This window comes from Argentina silus, assembly GCF_951799395.1.
Source record: "Argentina silus genome assembly, chromosome: Y".
NCBI classification, from domain to species: domain Eukaryota; kingdom Metazoa; phylum Chordata; class Actinopteri; order Argentiniformes; family Argentinidae; genus Argentina; species Argentina silus.
In genome coordinates, this window is record NC_139654.1 from 488,536 (window position 1) to 510,472 (window position 21,937).

The 21,937-nt window shown below is 48.1% G+C and overlaps 1 pseudogene across 1 annotated transcript; it reads left to right on the forward strand.

The window, feature by feature from the left end:
• The first annotated feature begins 582 nt into the window (after positions 1-582).
• LOC310823691 (glutamate--cysteine ligase regulatory subunit-like) lies at positions 583-21,710 on the forward strand (annotated as a pseudogene). Its single transcript, XR_014555072.1, has 11 exons — positions 583-767; positions 1,140-1,217; positions 4,905-5,205; positions 7,425-7,486; positions 13,002-13,187; positions 13,729-13,794; positions 18,748-18,829; positions 19,207-19,263; positions 19,560-19,751; positions 20,567-20,681; positions 21,640-21,710. The product of XR_014555072.1 is annotated as a glutamate--cysteine ligase regulatory subunit-like (transcript).
• The last annotated feature ends 227 nt before the right edge of the window (positions 21,711-21,937 follow it).

The window sequence follows — 21,937 nt, forward strand, 5'->3', positions numbered from 1 at the left end:
TGTGTGTGTGTGTGTGTGTGTGTGAGTGTGTACCGTAGCTGCTTGGCCTAGTGCTGCTCGATCTCAACGCGTTCCCGCGCGAATTTCGCACAACGGTCCACAAAGTCGACGCCCCACTGAGTGTGTTTGTTGAGGTTGTCAAACTGGTCCTGAGAAAGAGGATGAGGATGAGGAGGAGAGGGGGAGGAGGAGAGGAGGAGGAGGAGGAGGGGGGGAGGAAGAGAGGGGGAGGAGGAGAGTAGCAGGAGAGGGGGAGGAGGGGGGGAGGAGGAGGAGGAGGAGGAGGGGGAGAGGGGGAGGAGGAGAGGGGGAGGAGGAGGAGGAGGAGGGGGGAGGAAGAGAGGGGGAGGAGGAGAGGAGGAGGAGGGGGGAGGGAGGAGGAGGAGGAGAGGGAGAGGGGGAGGAGGAGAGGGGGAGGAGGGGAGGAGGAGGAGGAGGAGGGGGAGAGGGGGAGGAGGAGAGGGGGAGGAGGAGGAGGAGGGTGTGTGTGTGTGTGTGTGTGTGTGTGTGTGTGTGTGTGTGTGTATGTGTGTGTGTGTTATTACATTTTCTACTTACTAACAATCTTTTGTGGAAGAATTGAACTGCTGTGGGACATTTAAACACTGTCAAAAAACTGCTTTGGCTTTGTCTGAACACGTCCGAATACCAACTGGAGGTGCTGCATCAGAACAAGAACAAACTAGTTCATCCAGAGGAGAGCTGCATCAGTGAGGAGCCAGACAGAGAGCAGAGCTGAGCACTGAGGTGGGAGACAGATCACAACCGTAAGTTGATGTTTTTCATTGTTTTTCACCGTCTAATATGATTCGGATGAACTCACATGCCTTTGTGTCGTGTCACAGAATGATGGAACCCTAAAATAGTACGCTAGCCAACTGTTTGTGACCAGCCTGTTAAGGAAGCCTCCACCTGGTTTTGTCCAGCTGACTGTGATCTAGTAGGTTCAACTACATGAGGCCCTAGATAATAATAGATAATAATGACTGTGTCTAGACTAGTCAACAGTCTTTACACAGGTCACTATTGACCAACCAGCAGAGCTGTAAGACTGACAGACAGACTGTGTGAGTGTTGAATACTCTCCTCTGTGAAGAGTCAATCAGTTGGTTTACTGTATGTTTTGTTTTTTCTAATAGAGTCCATGCTCTCTGCCATTTTGCTGCACACACGACCAGACTGAGCAGCAGAGTGTCAGAGATAAGTTTTGAAAAAACGTAAGTTCTGTAAGTTTTGTTTTCCTAGAAGTGTTTGTGCTTGTGGGCGTGAAAACTTCCTTGTTCTGTGTCTCTGTAACTGTCGGGGAGTGGTGTGTGTGTGTGTGTGTGTGTGTGTGTGTGCGTGCGTGTATGTGTGTGTGTATGTGTGTGTGTGTGAGTGATGCTCCACCCTACATTCCTCTCAGCCCCCTCCCACACACACCTCATCAGGTTGCCACACAGTGTGTGTATGTGTGTAAGGGAGCGTTCTTTCCTCCCCCCCTCCCTCTCCTCCTTCTCTCCCTCCCTCCTTCCCTCTCTTTGTCTCTCTCTTTCTCCTCCCCTGCCTCCTTCCCTCCACTCCTCCCCCTTACTCCTCCCCCTCCCTCTTTCCCCCCTCTCCCTCTGTCTCCTCCTTTCCTCCCCCCCCTCCCTCTCCTCTAGATTTAACTCAATTCTCTGTAAACATTGAATTTTGTTACGTCTCCATATTTAAATACAAACAGGCAGCAGGAATGTATTTTAAACCAAAATGTTTATCAAAAAAGTGAATTACTTGATTGTCTTTCACCCTGGGATGAGATATGATGAATACAACGATCTCCACAGTATTTCTAATCTAATGTTTTGAGTGCCAGGTTGAATCAAACCTGTTTACCATTCTGACTTACCAGTTGGAAAATGTCTACATCACATGTTCACCTCTGTACCTTTTTTGGAATGAGGACAGTTCCTCAGATCCATTTGTGTAATAACCAGTGTTGGGGAGGCTACTCTGAAACAATAGTTGTTGCCATTGTGATTGTCAGTGATTGCCACATCTAGACAAGTTGTATCAAGAAAAGAGAACTAAACACGTAGATAATAATGACTGTCTAGACTAGTCAACAGTCTTTACACAGGTCACTATTGACCAACCAGCAGAGCTGTAAGACTGACAGACAGACTGTGTGAGTGTTGAATACACTCCTCTATAAAGGGTCAATCAGTTGGTTTACTGTATGTTTTGTTTTTTGATGTAAAGGTTGGCTTGCGTAATCAAAGTTAACTTTCATTTTTGATTTAATTTGACATTTATTCAACCTGTAAGTGAAGATCCAACTTCTATTTTACAATGACCACATTTTAGTTGAAATACCTTCCTCATTCGCTGAACAGTTGGCAACAGGAATGGACACCCGCTGATGTGAATGAAAGGTTGTTTAGAAGGAATTTTCTGATCTTACAATTGTAGCTACACTGATGTGGGTGAAACAATCTGCCTTCTTATGTGACAGGGAAATCAAACCACAAGGAGAGAGAGTTCTGTTCTATTTTGCTGCTGTATATCGCTTTTGCAATATACAGTGGGGGAAATAATTATTTGATCCCCTGCTGATTTTGTTAGTTTGCCCGATTACAAAGAAATGAGCGGTCTATAATTTTTATGGTACTTTTATTTTAACAAATAGACACAGAATATCAAAAAAAAAGTCCAGAAAAACATATTATATAAAGTTATAAATTAATTTGCATTTGATCGAAGGAAATAAGTATTTGATCCCCAAGCAAAACATGACTTAGTACTTGGTGGAGAAACCCTTGTTGGCAAGCACAGAAGTCAGACGTTTCTTGTAGTTGGTCACCAGGTTTGCACACATCTCAGGAGGGATTTTGGTCCACTCCTCTTTACAGATCCTCTCCAAATCCTGAAGGTTTCAAGGCTTTTGCTTGGCAACTTGAAGCTTCAGCTCCCTCCGCAAATTTTCTATATGACTAAGGTCTGGAGACTAGCTAGGCCACTCCATGACCTTAGTGTGCTTCTTCTTGAGCCACTCCTTTGTTGCCTTGGCCGTATGTTTTGGGTCATTGTCATGCTGGAAAACCCATCCACGACCCATCCTCAGTGCTCTGGCTGAGGGAAGAAGGTTCTCGTCCAAGATCTTACGGTACATGGCCCCGTCCATTGGCCCCTCAATGCAGTGAAGTCGTCCTGTACCCTTAGCAGAGAAACAACCCCAAAGCATAATGTTTCCACCTCCGTGTTTGACGGTGGGGATGGTGTTCTTGGGATTGTAGTATTCAGCATTTCTCTCCCTCCAAACACGACGAGTTGAATTTATGCCAAAGAGTTCAATTTTGGTCTCATCCAACCACATCACCTTCTCCCAAGCCTTCTCTGAATCATTTAAGTGTTCATTGGCAAACTTCAGATGGGCCTGTACATGTGCCTTCTTGAGCAGGGGGATGTTGCGGGCACTGCAGGATTTCAATCCGTTACGGTGTAGTGTGTTACCAATGGTTTTCTTGGTGACTGTGGTCCCAGCTGCCTTGAGATCATTACCAAGCTCCTCTCGTGTAGTTCTGGGCTGATCCCTCACCCTTCTCATGATCATCCTTACCCCACGAGGCGAGATCTTGCATGGAGCTCCAGGCCGAGGGCGATTGATTTTGTATTTCTTCCATTTTCTAATAATTGCACCAACAGTTGTCTCCTTCTCACCAAGCTTCTTGCTGATGGTCTTGTAGCCCATTCAAGCCTTGTGCAGGTCTACAACTTTTACCCTGATGTCATTTGAATGTTCTTTGGTCTTGCCCATGGTGGTGGAGAGGTTGGAATGGAAGAGATTGATTCTATTGACAGGTGTCTTTTATACCCATAACAAGCAGAGATTAGGAGTACTTTCTTAAAGTGACAGGAGTAATCTGTGTGCCTCATGGGCATATAACCGGTCTGTATGAGCCAGAATTCTTGCTGGTTTGTAGGGGATCAAATACTTATTTCCTTCGATCAAATGCAAATTAATGTATAACTTTATATAACGTGTTTTTTCTGGACTTCTTTGTTGATATTCTGTCTCTATTTGTTAAACTAAACGTACCATAAAAATTATAGACTGCTCATTTCTTTGTAATCGTGCAAACTAACAAAATCAGCCGGGGATCGAATAATTATTTCCCCCACTGTGTGTGTATATATATATATATATATATATATATATATACAGTGTTTGTATATGAGAGAGAAAGGCTAGAATTACATATGTTCTATGTGGGCACACACACACACACAAGTTTTGGTGCCTAATGGGGCATAAGCTACTTGCCCTGTTTACCCCTCAATACGTAAAAGAGGAGAGAGGACAACAGGACAGGGGAGGAGAAGAGGTGGTAGGAAAACAGAGGCCCACCTGTCCGAGAGAGAGAGAGATAGAGAGAGAGAGATCTACACAAGGGAGTCAGGGTGAGTAGACAGAGTCACCTGCTGGTAGGTAGTCAGCATGACAGCTCACCTGCTGGTAGGTAGTCAGTATGACAGCTCACCTGCTGGTACGTAGTCAGCATGACAGCTCACCTGCTGGTAGGTAGTCAGCATGACAGCTCACCTGCTGGTAGGTAGTCAGCATGACAGCTCATCTGCTGGTACGTAGTCAGCATGACAGCTCACCTGCTGGTACGTAGTCAGCATGACAGCTCACCTGCTGGTAGGTAGTCAGCATGACAGCTCACCTGCTGGTAGGTAGTCAGCATGACAGCTCACCTGCTCTCATGTGTTATTCTCAGTGATCCAAAATCAGTTGATGACAGCACAGAGGTGATAAACCAAGACTGTTAACATTGTACACAGCTTAGAGCAACCACACATTCAGCCATGGAGCACTTGGACAGTGGTGGTCAAACCAAACCATCTCCACACCTACAGCTCATTTGTTCATGTATTCTCAGTGATCCACAATGGCTCCTGTCTCTGAGCTGCTGCTGAATACTTTGGAGGAGCTGGTCAAGACAGACCTGAAGTTGTTTAAATGGTACCTGACTCAGAACATACCAGAAGGCTTCCATCACATCCCAACAAGCAAACTGGAGGGAGCTGACAAGCTGGACACTGTGGATAAGCTGTTGGACACCTACGGCCATGACAAGGCTGTGGAGATCACACTGGAGATCCTCAGGAAGATGAACCAGAACCAGCTCGCTGAAACATTAAAGAGAGAATATGATAAGATTAAGAGAGAACATATCACAGGTGAGTTCCATTCATGTTAAAGACTGACAGACACAGCCACACATTCACACACACACAAACGCACGCACGTATGCACATACAGTATATACATACATACATAATAACATACATGCTAACATGCATACATACATACTAACATATGTACATCCATACATACATGCATACTGTAACAATGTCCGCGACACACAGAGGCAGACGCAGTGTGTTGGTGAGGGAATGTCCCGTTTTTTAAGAAAATCGTTATTTCGATGTGACTTTCAAAAACACTCGGCGACTTTCCAGTCGCCCTCCTTCCTTCCTCCCGAAAGTAGAGGCACACACATCTTAAACCCTTTCGTTAGCGAGGCTTCATTTGCAACACATGCGCAATCAGCCTCGCTTCCGAACCCTAGCCACGGTCCTGTAGCTCCCTCTACAGGCCGAACACTGCATGTCCCCCCACACATACATACATACATACATACATACATAAATACATACATACATACATATATACATACATACATACATACTAACATACATATATGCATACTAACATACATACATAAATACATACGTACATACGTACATACATACATACAAAATAACATACACATATACAAACATACTAACATAGATGCAAACATACATACATACATACATACATACATACAAAATAACAAACACATATACAAACATACTAACATAGATGCATACATACATACATACATACATACATACATACTAACATACTTACATACATACATACATACATACATACATACATACATACATACATACATACATGCATACATACATACATATTAATACATACATGCATACAAACATACATATATGCATACTAACATACATAAATAAATACATACGTACATACATCCATAGATACATACATACATACATACATAAAAAATAACATACACATATACAAACATACTAACATAGATGCATACATACATACATACATACATACATACATACATACATACATACATATTAATACATATTAATACATACATGCATACAAACGTACATACATGCATACATACATACATACATACATACATATTAATACATATTAATACATACATGCATACATACATACATACATACATACATACATACATACATACATACATACATATTATTACATATAAATACATACATGCATACAAACATACATATATGCATACATACATACCAACATATGTACATACATACTAACATACATAGATACATACATAAATACCTGGTTTGGAAAACAAACCATCTTCTGCATAACAACAATATTTGATGTATTCGGCACATTAGTAAAAATCTTCTCACCATTCTCACTAAACCAACTTGCCATCACATGGGAATGCTCGTGAATTGTGACTATTGATAGCAACACCTGTCTAACTGCACTAGCAATCAGGTCCACAGTGTGTTCAAGCCTAGCAGTGTAAAAGCCTTTGTATGTAACCGAGTTGAGATGATAAAGTCACTCCTCAAGTTGAAATACACCCATCCGTGCCATTCAGCTTATCTGTGGTGTAGTTGGTTAACATTGGGTGCTTCGGTGGGCAGTAAAGTGTGTTGGCAATACAGAGGACACAGATTTGAGACTTGTGTTAGCTTGTGTACGAGGAAGCCATACTGTGTGCTTAGGTCAACGGCTGGGGTCGCTGTGGAGTGAGTTCAGAGGGATGAGTGTTACTGAATTGAAAAAGTGATAAACTCACTCCCAAAGTTTAAATAGTCCCACATGCACCAATTGCTGGCTTTTTTGGTGGCATACAGCTTCTGGCAGCATGACATCTGACACATACTGTTCAGCCATTTGTGACTTTGCTTTAACAGTCAAAATAAGTATGTCCTTACCCATGGCAGCCATTTTGTACATTGTGAATGTGACACAGAATTGTCAAACAAGTCAAGAGCAGCAGGTTTCCCCTGCATCCTCATCAGGCCAGTGTTGTCGTAGCTGCTTCTGTGTCTCATGCTTTAGTCCTCGATGATGTATCCTGGGATGTCTTCTCAAAGCCCAAAAAGTTGTCGTCAGTGTCGGTTGCACACACACAAACACATTGGAGCTGTGCCTGTTTTCATGTTCTAGCTGGCTTCTCATCATATAGTGTTGATTGGGTTGATTACTAGTGATAATAAAAGTGATCAGTATAACAACAATGAGATATGATGACAATATCATAGAAGAATAACTGAATTGTTGTTTTTTCCAGATACAGAGCAACTGTCAGGTCGAGACGAACTGAAATGGGAAGGTCAGTTCCACCTTTGTGTTGTCAGAGTTTAAAGACTGAATTTGTATAAATGAATGCAAAAGCAACTCACTCTGATTAATAACAATATCAACACACACACACACACATTCACATTGTAACCTGCATCTGAGGTCTAGTAAAAGCGGTAATGATGAATTAGATTTCAATGATAGTAATCACAATAATATTGATAAAAATCACAATATTGACAATATTGAAGAATGAACTCTGTGTTGCAGTGGACCATGGTGGAGAGTGCAGGCTCAAACCTGAGCTGATCAAATGTAAGTCACCAATGCTGTAGACAACAGGACTGTGATATTACTCAAGAACCAGGGTACAGCAGAGTTCAAACAGAGCACCAGTATTGTATTCATATGTAAATCTAAAATATTAGTAAATGTGAATTAGTTGTATCCCTTGTAAAACATTTTCAATTAATAAGTAATATTTTGTGAAGTAAAAATGTTATCATAACAAGATGACATTGTGAATATTGTAATTTATTAAATTGTATTGATTTGATGATTATTTTTGCCTTCTCAATCAGATGCCTGTGAGCTCACTCTGGACCCAAACACAGCAGACAGACGCCTCTCTCTGTCTGAGGAGAACAGAAAGGTGACACTGGGGAGAGAGAAGCAGCCGTATCCTGATCACCCAGAGAGATTTGACTACTGGTACCAGGTGCTGTGTAGAGAGGGTCTGACTGGGCGCTGTTACTGGGAGGTAGGGTGGAGTGGGGGAGTGGCTGGTATAGGAGTGACATATAAAGGAATCAGCAGGAGAGGATGGGGTGATGACTGTGTGTTGGGAAACAATGACAAGTCCTGGAGTCTGAGCTGCTCTGGTAACAGTTACTCCGCCATGCACAATAAGAAGAGGACTGTCATACCTGTCCCCTCCTCTGGCTCCCACAGAGTAGGAGTGTATCTGGACTGGCCGGCCGGCACTCTGTCCTTCTACAGGGTCTCCTCTGACACACGGACCCTCCTGCACACATTCCACTCCACATTCACTGAGCCCCTCTACCCAGGGTTTATGGTTTGGGGCGAGGGCTGTTCAGTGACCCTGTGTAAACTAGTCTCAGGGAGATCACACTGAACACCAAAGGCTCAAAGATGACGGATCAGAACATGATGCAGTTGGATAGTGGTGTGTTTTCAATGAGATGTTGGATGTACAGATGTTCCCTCTCCCAGTGTGTAGGGTGTAGTGTGTAGTGTGTCGTGTGTAGTTATATTATTTTTTACTGTATATATATGTATATATATATATATATATATATATATATATGTATATATACATTATTAAATTAAATAAAATGCATCTGATAGTAAAATAGACTGTAATTGATAGGAAATAGGTTCAGCAATTGAGCGACAAAAAAACAGAAGCTTACATGTTTTTTTTATTTTTTTTATGGAAATGCAACTGACAGTGAAACAATCCAGATGAATGATTAGATGATCAAATCAGACTGATGATGAACTCTGAGAATAACACAGGAGAGAGTGTCTGTATATAAGAGTTGGTTAGATTGGGTGTTTGAGTTGTGATGCTGGATTACGTTGCTGTGTGTAAGATAGCAGGGAGTGGATGTGAAGACAGCTCTCCTTCTCTGTCAGTACAACATGGACAGTGTGTTCAGAACATCCTAATCTACACAGTGTGTAATTGATTCCTATGCAAATTAGAGACCCCATAAAAACAAAGATATTCATTCCGAAATGACATGAACTATTATCCTTGCATTAAGATGGACTCAATTCAATTTATTGAGTGATTTGTTGATCACATTTTTGCATTTTAACCAATTTTAAGACTGTCAAAGCAAAAAGTCTGAATACTTCTATTCATGTATTTCTGTATTTCAATTTTAATAAATGTACTGAAATTTCAAAAAACGTGTTTTCGCATTCTGGTGTATTGTGTGTGCATTAATGGCAAGTTATTTTAATTGAATCCATTTTAAATTTAGTCTATAACACAAGAAAATGTGTAAAAAGTGAAGGGGTCTGAATACCTTCAGAAGGCGCTGTACATGTTCTGAACTTCACTTTCCATGTATTCCTTCATTTTTACATAGTAATCATCTAGTACAGTAATATCTATGCATCATGTGACATTGTGAGGGGCAGCCAAGGTGCAGGCTGCTTTTCCCCTCTCTGTCTGTGGGCTGTGGGAGGCATGGCTCTCATGAGAAGACTTCACCTGTCCCCTGCAGTACCGCTCCCTGCCATGGGAGGCATGGCTCTCATGAGAAGACTTCACCTGTCCCCTGCAGTACCGCTCCCTGCCATGGGAGGCATGGCTCTCATGAGAAGACTTCACCTGTCCCCTGCAGTACCGCTCCCTGCCATGGCAGGCATGGCTCTCATGAGAAGACTTCACCTGTCTCCTGCAGTACCTCTCCCTGCCATGGGAGGCATGGCTCTCATGAGAAGACTTCACCTGTCCCCTGCAGTACCGCTCCCTGCCATGGGAGGCATGGCTCTCATGAGAAGACGTCACCTGTCCCCTGCAGTACCGCTCCCTGCCATGGGAGGCATGGCTCTCATGAGAAGACTTCACCTGTCCCCTGCAGTACCGCTCCCTGCCATGGGAGGCATGGCTCTCATGAGAAGACTTCACCTGTCCCCTGCAGTACCTCTCCCTGCCATGGGAGGCATGGCTCTAATGAGAAGACTTCACCTGTCTCCTGCAGTACCTCTCCCTGCCATGGGAGGCATGGCTCTCATGAGAAGACTTCACCTGTCCCCTGCAGTACCTCTGACCCCAGACCCAGACCTCCAGACCCCCAGACCCCCAGAACCCTATCCCCCAGACCTCTAGCCCTCAGATGGGGGCACCACCTGGTGGTCATTTACTAGTATTACAACAACAGAGAGATTAGAATCCAGCCAGTTAGCAATAAGCACTGGATCCTAAAAACCCAGAATTTGAACCTGAAATATTCTTTATAACATCACAGATCTTTTATAATGGAACAGTGTAATAGAACATCAGTGTAATAGAACATTAGTGTAATAGAACATCAGTGTAATAGAACATCAGTGTAATTGAACATTAGTGTAATAGAACATTAGTGTAATAGAACATTAGTGTAATAGAACATTAGTATAATAAAACGTTAGTGTAATAGAACATTTATGTAATAGAACATTAGTATAATAAAACGTTAGTGTAATAGAACATTTATGTAATAGAACATTAGTGTAATAGAACATTTATGTAATAGAACATTAGTATAATAGAACATTAGTGTAATAGAACATTAGTATAATAGAAAATTAGTGTAATAGAACATTAGTATAATAGAACATTAGTGTAATAGAACATTAGTATAATAAAACATTAGTGTAATAGAACATTAGTATAATAGAACATTAGTGTAATAGAACATTAATGTAATAGAACATTAGTGTAATAGAACAGTGTAATAGAACATTAGTATAATAGAATATTAGTATAATAGAACATTTATGTAATAGAACATTAGTGTAATAGAACATCAGTGTAATATAATCTTAGTATAATAGAACATTAGTATAATAGAACATCAGTGGAAACCAAAGGGGACGTTTTCTTTCCAGTGTTAACACTTCACTTAGCAACGTCATGACAACCCAAATGTGCAGACAGGCCTAGGAGACGAGTTAACCTTGACCCTAACCCTGACTCTAACCCTGACCCTGACCCTGACTCTGACCCTAACCCTAACTCTGACCCTGAACCTGACTCTGACCCTGACCCTAACCCTAACCCTGACCCTGACCCTAACCCTAAACCCTGACCCTAACCCTAGGGGATGAGTTAACTTTAACCCTAACCCTTAACCCTGACCCTAACCCTAGGGCTAGTAGAACCATGTAGTTAGGCTCTTCAAACCCACCTCCTCGTTGCTAGGCAACCCCCCCCTTTTCCCTCCACCGTTCGTATTTTACGACATTTTTTAGAAAAAAATGTTTTATGAAACTCCTTCAAACCACACACTCTCCCCACCCCCTCGTTGCTAGGTAACCCACCATATCCCGTCCCTTTCCGACATTTTCTTTTCCTTTACGACATTCCCTCAAACACACCAACCTCCCTTATTTTACGACATTTACTATTATTATTATTATTATTATTATTATTATTATTATTATTATTATTATTATTATATCTTTACGACATTTACTTCTTCTTTACGAGAGAAGGGGAGACAGACACCATGGAAACCACCACCACCACCGACACCGGCGGCTCCTCTGGTACTCGTAGCGGGTCCTCTGGGACCGTCTCCCCCGGTGGTACCGTCTCCTCTACCGGCTCTGAGGCTAATGATAACGGGGCTAACTAACGAAGCTAACGAATTTACCTACCGAGTGCAGTGTTGACGGGGTGCTAAAGGCTAATGCTAACTGGCTCTAACGAACTGACCGTGTGTGTGTGTGTGTGTGGAAACGCGTCGTGTCATCATTACTCGACATTCCTTCAAACCCACCCCCTCGTTGCTAGGCAACCCCCCCCCCTTTCCCTCCACCGTTCGTATTTGTTTTGAAAAAATATTTTTACGACAGTCCTTCAAACCACACACACACTCTCCCCACCCCCTCGTTGCTAGGTAACCCACCATATCCCGTCCCTTTCCGACATTTTCTTTTCCTTTACGACATTCCCTCAAACCCACCAACTGTTCCTCGTTGCTAGACAACCCCACCCCTCCCTCATTTTACGATATCTTTTTATTATTATTATTATATCTTTACGACATTTACTTCTTCTTTACGAGAGAAGGGGAGACAGACACCATGGAAACCACCACCACCACCGACACCGGCGGCTCCTCTGGTACTCGTAGCGGGTCCTCTGGGACCGTCTCCCCCGGTGGTACCGTCTCCTCTACCGGCTCTGAGGCTAATGATAACGGGGCTAACTAACGAAGCTAACGAATTTACCTACCGAGTGCAGTGTTGACGGGGTGCTAAAGGCGAATGCTAACTGGCTCTAACGAACTGACCGTGTGTGTGTGTGTGTGTGGAAACGCGTCGTGTCATCATTACTCGACCTTCCCTCAAACCCACCCCCTCGTTGCTAGGCAACCCCCCCCCCTTTCCCTCCACCGTTCGTATTTGTTTTGAAAAAATATTTTTACGACAGTCCTTCAAACCACACACACACTCTCCCCACCCCCTCGTTGCTAGGTAACCCACCATATCCCGTCCCTTTCCGACATTTTCTTTTCCTTTACGACATTCCCTCAAACCCACCAACTGTTCCTCGTTGCTAGACAACCCCACCCCTCCCTCATTTTACGATATCTTTTTATTATTATTATTATTATTATTATTATTATTATTATTATATCTTTACGACATTTACTTCTTCTTTACGAGAGAAGGGGAGACAGACACCATGGAAACCACCGACACCGGCGGCTCCTCTGGTACTCGTAGCGGGTCCTCTGGGACCGTCTCCCCCGGTGGTACCGTCTCCTCTACCGGCTCCTCCGGCGGCTCTGGGACCGTCTCCTCCGGCGGCTCTGGGACCGGCTCCTCCGGCGGCTCTGGGACCGTCTCCTCCGGCGGCTCTGGGACCGGCTCCTCCGGCTCCTCCTCTGGTACCGGTACCCGGACCTCGTTTCTGACCCGGGCCACGACGCTCAACCTCCACACCGGGAACCTCGTCAACCGGAGCCGGCTGAAGAAGAAGTGTCCGTCGTCCCCGAGTGAGGAGGTAAGAAGGGCGGGGGGGGGGTCGGGAGGCTAGAGGCTAATGCTAACGGGGCTAACGAAGCTAACGAATTTACCTACCGAGTGCAGTGTTGACGGGGTGCTAAAGGCTAATGCTAACGGGGCTAACGAATTTACCTACAGAGTGCAGTGTTGACGGGGTGCTAAAGGCGAATGCTAACTGGCTCTAACGAACTGACCGTGTGTGTGTGTATTATGAATGTGATTAAATAAATACTAAATATGTCGTTTTATTGTCATTTTCTGTCTGTCTGTCTGACCTGTTGTTGCCGTTCAGCTCCAGGATTATATCCGCGCCACGCTGTCTCTGACCTGTCTGTCTCTCTATCTGACCTGTCTCTCTCAGTCTGTCTGTCTGACCTGTATGTCTTTTGTTGCCCTCCAGCTCCAGGATTGTATCCGCGCCATGCTGTCTCTGACCTGTCTGTCCCTCTGTCTTATCTGTCTGTCTATCTGTCTGTCTGTCTGTTTCTCTCTGACCTGTCTGTCTCTCCATCTGACCTGTCTGTCTGTTGTTGCCGTAGCTCCAGGACTGTATCCGCGCCACGCTGAGTGACTGGTCCTCCGAGACGCCGTCGGCCGGGGAGAAGGTGAGACTCATCCCTCTCTTCTCTCCCTCCCTCCTTTCCTGTCTCTCTCTCTCTCCCTCCTTCCCTCCCTCCTTTCCTCCTGTCTCTCTCTTCTTTCCCTCCTTTCCTGTCTTCCTTCCTTCCTTCCCTCCTGTCTCTCCCTCCCTCCCTCCTGTCTCTCTCCCTCTCTCCCTCCTTCCCTCCCTCCTGTCTCTCTCCCTCCTTCCCTCCCTCCTGTCTCTCTCTCTCCCTCCTTCTCCCCTCCTTCTCCCCTCCCTCCCTCCCTCCCTCCCTCCTGTCTCTCTCTCCTTCCCTCCCTCCTTCTCTCCCTCCTTCCCTCCCTCCTGTCTCTCTCTCTCCCTCCTTCTCCCCTCCTTCTCCCCTCCCTCCCTCCCTCCCTCCCTCCTGTCTCTCTCTCTCTCTCTCCTTCTCTCCCTCATTCCCTTCCCTCCTTTCCTGTTTCCTGTCTTCTTTCCTTACTGTCGGCGGAGGAGAAGGTGAGACTCATCCCTCTCTTCCTTCCTTCCTTCCTTCCTTCGTCTCTCTCTGGATGCTCCACACACACACACACGCACACCCACACACACGCGCGCCCAGAGGCGTCAATGTTTAGTGAGTCAAGTGACAATGTGTGTGTGTGTGAGAGAGAGGGAGACACACACACACACACACACACACACACACAGACACACACACACACACACACGCGCGTCAATGTTTAGTGAGTCAAGTGACAACGTGTGTGTGTGTGTGTGTGTGGGTGCTCCTGAGACAGGGAGAGAGAGAGGGAGACACATACACACTCACATACACACACACACACACACACACACACACACACAGACACACACACACTCACACAGACATACACACACACACACACACTCACACAGACATACACACACACACTCACACTGTCTGTCTGTCTGTCTCTGACCTGTCTGTCCCTCTGTCTGTCTGTCTGTCAGTCTCTGACCTGTCTGTCTGTCTGTCTGTTTGTCTCTGACCTGTCTGTCTCTCCATCTGACCTGTCTGTCTGTTGTTGCCGTAGCTCCAGGACTGTATCCGCGCCATGCTGAGTGACTGGTCCTCTGAGACGCCGTCGGCCGGGGAGAAGGTGAGACTCATCCCTCTCTTCTCTCCCTCCCTCCCTCCCTCCTTTCCTGTCTCTCTCTTCCTTCCCTCCTTTCTTGTCTTCCTTACTTCCTTCCCTCCTGTCTCTCCCTCCCTCCTGTCTCTCTCCCTCCCTCCTTCCCTCCCTCCTGTCTCTCTCCCTCCCTCCCTCCCTCCTTCTTTCCTTCTCTCCCTCCCTCCTGTCTCTCTCTCTCTCTCCTTCCCTCTCCCCTTCTCTCCCTCCCTCCCTCCTGTCTCTCTCTCCTTCTCTCCCTCCTGTCTCTCCCTCCTTCCCTCCCTCCTTCTCTCCCTCCTTTCCTGTCTTCCTTCCTTCCTTCCCTCCTGTCTCTCCCTCCCTCCCTCCCTCCTGTCTCTCTCCCTCTCTCCCTCCTTCCCTCCCTCCTGTCTCTCTCTCTCCTTCCCTCCCTCCTCTCTCTCTCCCTCCTTCCCTCCCTCCTGTCTCTCTCTCTCCCTCCTTCTCCCCTCCTTCTCCCCTCCCTCCCTCCCTCCCTCCCTCCTGTCTCTCTCTCCTTCCCTCCCTCCTTCTCTCCCTCCTTCCCTCCCTCCTGTCTCTCTCTCTCCCTCCTTCTCCCCTCCTTCTCCCCTCCCTCCCTCCCTCCCTCCCTCCTGTCTCTCTCTCTCTCTCTCCTTCTCTCCCTCATTCCCTTCCCTCCTTTCCTGTTTCCTGTCTTCTTTCCTTACTGTCGGCGGAGGAGAAGGTGAGACTCATCCCTCTCTTCCTTCCTTCCTTCCTTCCTTCGTCTCTCTCTGGATGCTCCACACACACACACACGCACACCCACACACACGCGCGCCCAGAGGCGTCAATGTTTAGTGAGTCAAGTGACAATGTGTGTGTGTGTGAGAGAGAGGGAGACACACACACACACACACACACACACACACACAGACACACACACACACACACACGCGCGTCAATGTTTAGTGAGTCAAGTGACAACGTGTGTGTGTGTGTGTGTGTGTGGGTGCTCCTGAGACAGGGAGAGAGAGAGGGAGACACATACACACTCACATACACACACACACACACACACACACACACACACAGACACACACACACTCACACAGACATACACACACACACACACACTCACACAGACATACACACACACACTCACACTGTCTGTCTGTCTGTCTCTGACCTGTCTGTCCCTCTGTCTGTCTGTCTGTCAGTCTCTGACCTGTCTGTCTGTCTGTCTGTTTGTCTCTGACCTGTCTGTCTCTCCATCTGACCTGTCTGTCTGTTGTTGCCGTAGCTCCAGGACTGTATCCGCGCCATGCTGAGTGACTGGTCCTCTGAGACGCCGTCGGCCGGGGAGAAGGTGAGACTCATCCCTCTCTTCTCTCCCTCCCTCCCTCCCTCCTTTCCTGTCTCTCTCTTCCTTCCCTCCTTTCTTGTCTTCCTTACTTCCTTCCCTCCTGTCTCTCCCTCCCTCCTGTCTCTCTCCCTCCCTCCTTCCCTCCCTCCTGTCTCTCTCCCTCCCTCCCTCCCTCCTTCTTTCCTTCTCTCCCTCCCTCCTGTCTCTCTCTCTCTCTCCTTCCCTCCCCCCTTCTCTCCCTCCCTCCCTCCTGTCTCTCTCTCCTTCTCTCCCTCCTGTCTCTCCCTCCTTCCCTCCCTCCTTCTCTCCCTCCTTTCCTGTCTTCCTTCCTTCCTTCCCTCCTGTCTCTCCCTCCCTCCCTCCCTCCTGTCTCTCTCCCTCTCTCCCTCCTTCCCTCCCTCCTGTCTCTCTCTCTCCCTCCCTCCCTCCTGTCTCTCTCTCTCCCTCCTTCTCCCCTCCTTCTCCCCTCCCTCCTGTCTCTCTCTCTCCCTCCCTCCCTCCCTCCTGTCTCTCTCTCTCTCTCCTTCCCTCCCTCCTTCCCTTCCCTCCTTTCCTGTTTCCTCTCTTCTTTCCTTACTGTCGGCGGAGGAGAAGGTGAGACTCATCCCTCTCTTCCTTCCTTCCTTCCTTCCCTCCCTCCCTTCCTTCCTACCTTCCTTCCTTCCCTCCCTCCTTTACTTCGTCTCTCTCTGGATGCTCCACACACACACGCACACCCACACACACGCGCGCCCAGAGGCGTCAATGTTTAGTGAGTCAAGTGACAACGTGTGTGTGTGAGAGAGAGAGAGGGAGACACACACACACACACACACACACAGATAGACAGACAGACACACTCACACAGACACACACACTCACTCACACAGACACACTGTGGGAGCCTGGTCGACAGGCGCAACAGCGGGTCAACCAATGAGAATAGAAACAGGCGGAAACAGGGGTTGCGGTGAAATCAACGTAGGGTTTTATTTCTAAGGTGCGGGGAAAAGGGAGAGGCGAAAGGCAACTCAAATCTTCACCGGGTTGGCGGTTGGCGCTACGGCGCTCCGCCGGGTTCTTCTTGTCGTCAGAGAGAGAGAGAGAGACAGGCCAAAGTTAGTGGGATATCGGGTCCCTTTCACTGACCTCTTCCTCCGGTCGGTTGGGGGGTTCCTCTCCGTCTTCCAGGCTTTCTCTCCCGTTTGGCTTATGAGACTGGCTTAGCGGGTGTCTGGTCTCGACTCGTTCCTCCAGCCAGTCTGTCTTCAGCTTGTCCTGGGGAGTTTAAAAGGCCTCAGGATCGCCGAGCTGACTCAGCGCACCTGTGAGCGGTGAGCTGAGTCATCTGATTGGTGGCGGAGTCTCCAGGACATAGAACTGGGATAGTACCTCCCATCCAGCACGACACCCCATGGCTGCCTTTGCCTCCCCCTTGTGGCCACCAGGTGTCTCTGTGGGGCACTGCTCACCGGCTGGGCCATCACAACACACAGACACACACACACACACACTCACACACACACTCACTCACACAGACACACACAGACACACACACATGCCCAGAGGCGTCAATGTTTAGTGAGTCAAGTGACAACGTGTGTGTGTGTGTGTGTGTGTGTGTGTGTGGGTGGGTGCTCCTGAGACAGGGAGAGAGAGAGGGAGACACACACACACACTCACACATACGCACACTCACACAGACAGACACACCCTCACACAGACACTCACACATACACACACATGCCCAGAGGCGTCAATGTTTAGTGAGTCAAGTGACAACGTGTGTGTGTGTGTGTGTGTGTGTGTGTGTGTGTGTGTGTGTGGGTGGGTGGGTGCTCCTGAGACAGGGAGAGAGAGAGGAAGACACACACACACTCACATACACACAGACACACACACACACACTCACACACTCACACAGACATACACACACTCACACAGACATACACAGACACACTCACACAGACACACACACAGGCAGGGAGACGGGGGGGAGGCAGGTTTGGGGGGGAGGGTTGAACAGGGAGGGAGGGAGGTTCTGCTGAGGTCAGCTAATCTCTCTCTCTTTCTCTCCCTCTCTCTAGTTCGACTAGTCTGGTCTGTCTCTAACCTGGACTGCTCCCCCCTCCCAGGCACCCCTGTCTGTCTTTCTGTAATCTGTCTGTCCTGAACCTGTCTGTCTCTCAGACCTGTCTGTCTCTCCAGGAGTCTGACGTCCTAGACTGTTCCACCCCCCACGCGGCCGAGGCCATCACGCCTGTCTGTCTCTCTGTCTGTCTGTCTCTAACTTGTCTCTCTCTCTCTAACCTGTCTGTCTGTTTACCTGTGTCTCTCTCTCTGACCTGTCTGTCTCTCCAGGAGTCTGACGTCCTGGACTGCTCCACCCCCCATGCGGCCGAGGCCACCATCATGCTTGTCTGTCTCTCTCTCTCTGACCTGTCTGTCTCTCTCTCTCTAACCTGTCTGTCTGTTTACCTGTCTCTCTCTCACCTGTCTTTCTCTAACCTGTCTGTCTCTAACCTGTCTGTCTCTCCAGGAGTCTGACGTCCTGGACTGCTCCACCCCCCAGGCGGCCGAGGCCACCATCACACCGGAGGAGAGGGAGGAGCTGAAGGTGTCTGGTACGCTACGACAAGCTAACGCAGGCTAACGCTACGCTAATGCAGGGTAAGACAGGTTAACGCAGGCTAAGACAGGCTCACGCACGCTAACACACACCACGATAACACATGCTAATAAATGCTAGTGCATGCTAACACCGGCTCACACGCACCACGATAACACACGCTAACCCAGGGCTAACAAACGATACCAGCCCATGATTACACACGACGCGACCACACGTTAACACAGGCTAACAAATGACACCAGCACATGCTAACACAGGCTAACCCAGGCTAACCAACGCTAACCCACGTTAACACAGGCTAACAAATGACACCAGCACATGCTAACACAGGCTAACCTAGGCTAACCCACGCTAACGTTGTCGTTGCAGTCAAGCTGTTCCTGTGCCAGTCGGACCAGTCGTCCATCAGGCAGGCTGTCGACATGGGTGAGTCCTGCCTGTTTGTCTGTCTGTCTGCCTGTTTGGCTGTCTGCTTGTCTGTCTGTTTGTTTGGCTGGCTGGCTGGCTGTCTGCCTGTCTGTCTGTCTGCCTGTTTGGCTGTCTGTCTGTTTGGCTGCCTGCCTGTCTGTCTCTCTCTTTACCTGTTTGTCTCTCCCCTCCACAGCCTGTCTCACCCTCGCCCTGTCGACCAGGAGGACATCCCCCCCCCCCCCCACACCCAGACCCTCTCGGACCTCTAACCTGTCTTTCTCTCCCTAACCTGTCTCCCTCCCCCCCAACAGCCTGTCTCACTCTCGCCCTCTCCCAACTCGACTCGGTCATCCTGGCGCCCCCCCCACGCCCCCCAGACCCTCTCGGACCTGCAGCCGGCATGGGTTTTCTTGGAAACGCTGGTGGCGTCCGGGAAGGTGGTCGCCATCGGGACGTCGGACCTGGACAAGGGCCTCCTGGAGGAGCTGAACAACTGGGCCCAGGTGGGTGTCTGTCTGTCTTTCTCTGGCCTGTCTGTTTGTCCTGGACGGTGTGTGTGTCTGTCTGTCTGTCTCTCTCTCTCTCTCGCTCTATCCCTGACCTGTCTGTCTGTCCTGGACAAGGGCCTCCTGGAGGAGTTGTACGACTGGGACCAGGTGGGTGTCTGTCTGTCTGATCTGTCTGTCTGTCCTGGACAAGGGCCTCCTGGAGGAGCGCTACGACTGGGCCCAGGTGGGTGTCTGTCTCTGTCTCTGAACTGTCTGTCTGTCTGTCCTGTGCTGGGGGTATCTGTCTCTCCCTGACCTGTCTGTCTCTCTCTCCATGTCCAAGGTGAAACCCCACCAGTAACCAGGTCAAACTGAGTGCGTACGCCAACTGTCTGTCTCTCTTTCTCTCTCTCTCTTTCTCTCTGTCCCTGTCCTGTCTCTCTCTCTCTGTCCCAACCAAGCAGTTAACAGTGTCTGTCTGTCTGTCTCTCTCTCTCTGTCCCTGACCTGTCTGTCTGTCCCTGACCTGTCTCTCTCTCTCTCTCTCTCTCTCCCCCGTATCCAAGGTGAAGACCACCAGTAATCAGGTCAACCTGGCGTCCTGTTGTGTGATGCCCCCCGATCTGATGGCCTGTATGTCTCTCTGTCCCTGACCTGTCTGTCTCTCCCTGACCTGTCTCTCTCTCTTCCGTATCCAAGGTGAAGCCCACCAGTAACCAGGTCAACCTGGCGTCCTGTTCTGTGATGCCCCCCGATCTGATGGCCTGTCTGTCTCTCTGTCCCTGACCTGTCTGTCTCTCTGACCTGTCTCTCTCTCTCCCGTATCCAAGGTGAAGCCCATCAGCAACCAGGTCAACCTGGCGTCCTGTTGTGTGATGCCCCCCGATCTGACGGCGTATGCCAAGCAGGTGGGGGTCCAGCTACTGACCCACAACGACCCCAAAGGTGGGTGTCTGTCTGTGATCTGTCTGTCTGTGATCAATTTGTCTGGGGGTGTCTGTCTGTCTGTCTCTCTTTCTCTCTCTCTGTCCCTGACCTGTCTGTCTCTCTCTGACCTGTCTGTCCCCCCTCTAACCTAACCTCCCTCTTCATCTGAGCTGTCTGTCTCTCTCTGACCTGTCTCTCTCTCTCCCTCCCTCTCTTTCCACGTCTGTCTCTCCCTCTAACCTGTCTCTCTCTCTCTCTCCCTCTCTTTCCATGTCTGTCTCTCCCTCTAACCTGTCTCTCTCTCTCTCTCTCTCCTTCCAGAGCTTATCTCGGCGGCGGGCTTCCAGGAGGCGCTGTCTCTCTCTCTCTGACCGGTCTGTCTATCTGTCTGTCTTTGACATGTCTGTCTCCCCTCTAACCTGTCTCTCTCTCTCTCCCTCCCTCCTCTCCCTCTGAGCTGTCTGTCTGTCTTTGACCTGTCTCTCTCCCCCTAACCTGTCTTTCTCTAACCTGTCTGTCTCTCTGTCGTCTTCCAGAGCTCATCACGTCGGTGGGCTTCCAGGAGGCGCTCCGTGAGAGCGCGGCGTTAGCAACGGCATCCCACGGCGACCCCGACCGCGACGGCTGTGACGCGGCGTCGGCGTGGCGTGGCGCCTCCGCTGGGTCCTGCGCTCCGCCATCATCGTCAAGAGCCGCGGCATCATCAAGGCCAAGGGCTACCTGGTCCACGCCACCCGGGTAGCGTAGCGTAGCATAGCATAGTCTAGTGTAGTCGAGGCTAGCATAGTGTAGTGTAGCCTTAGCGTAGCATCGTGTAGCCTTGGTTAGCCTGGTTAGCGTAGCGCGGACGACACCTTGGTTAAGTTGAAAGACTTAGCTACGGTTAGTAGCTAAGTTACATGTATGTAATGTGATGTCATGTATGTAATGCTTATGGAGTTGATGGTGGATTAAATCTGTTCCGTCAGTTTTCCAGCGACTGACAGAGAGCAGAAACACGCTGCATGGCACCATCTGTTGGTCGACTGTCGACAGCACAACACATGAGGCCAATGGAGGAAAGCAGAACCATGTGAGAAGATTTCCTCTTCAGTGGTTGAACCTTTCACACATCTGGCACTCCGGATTGTTTCAGCAGCGTAAAAACAAAATGCATTTTTAAATGTTCCAATGTATTTCTATGGGACTGTTAGGGATAGGAATGTATTTCTATGGGACTGTTAGGGTTAGGAATGTATTTCTATGGGACTGTTAGGGATAGGAATGTATTTCTA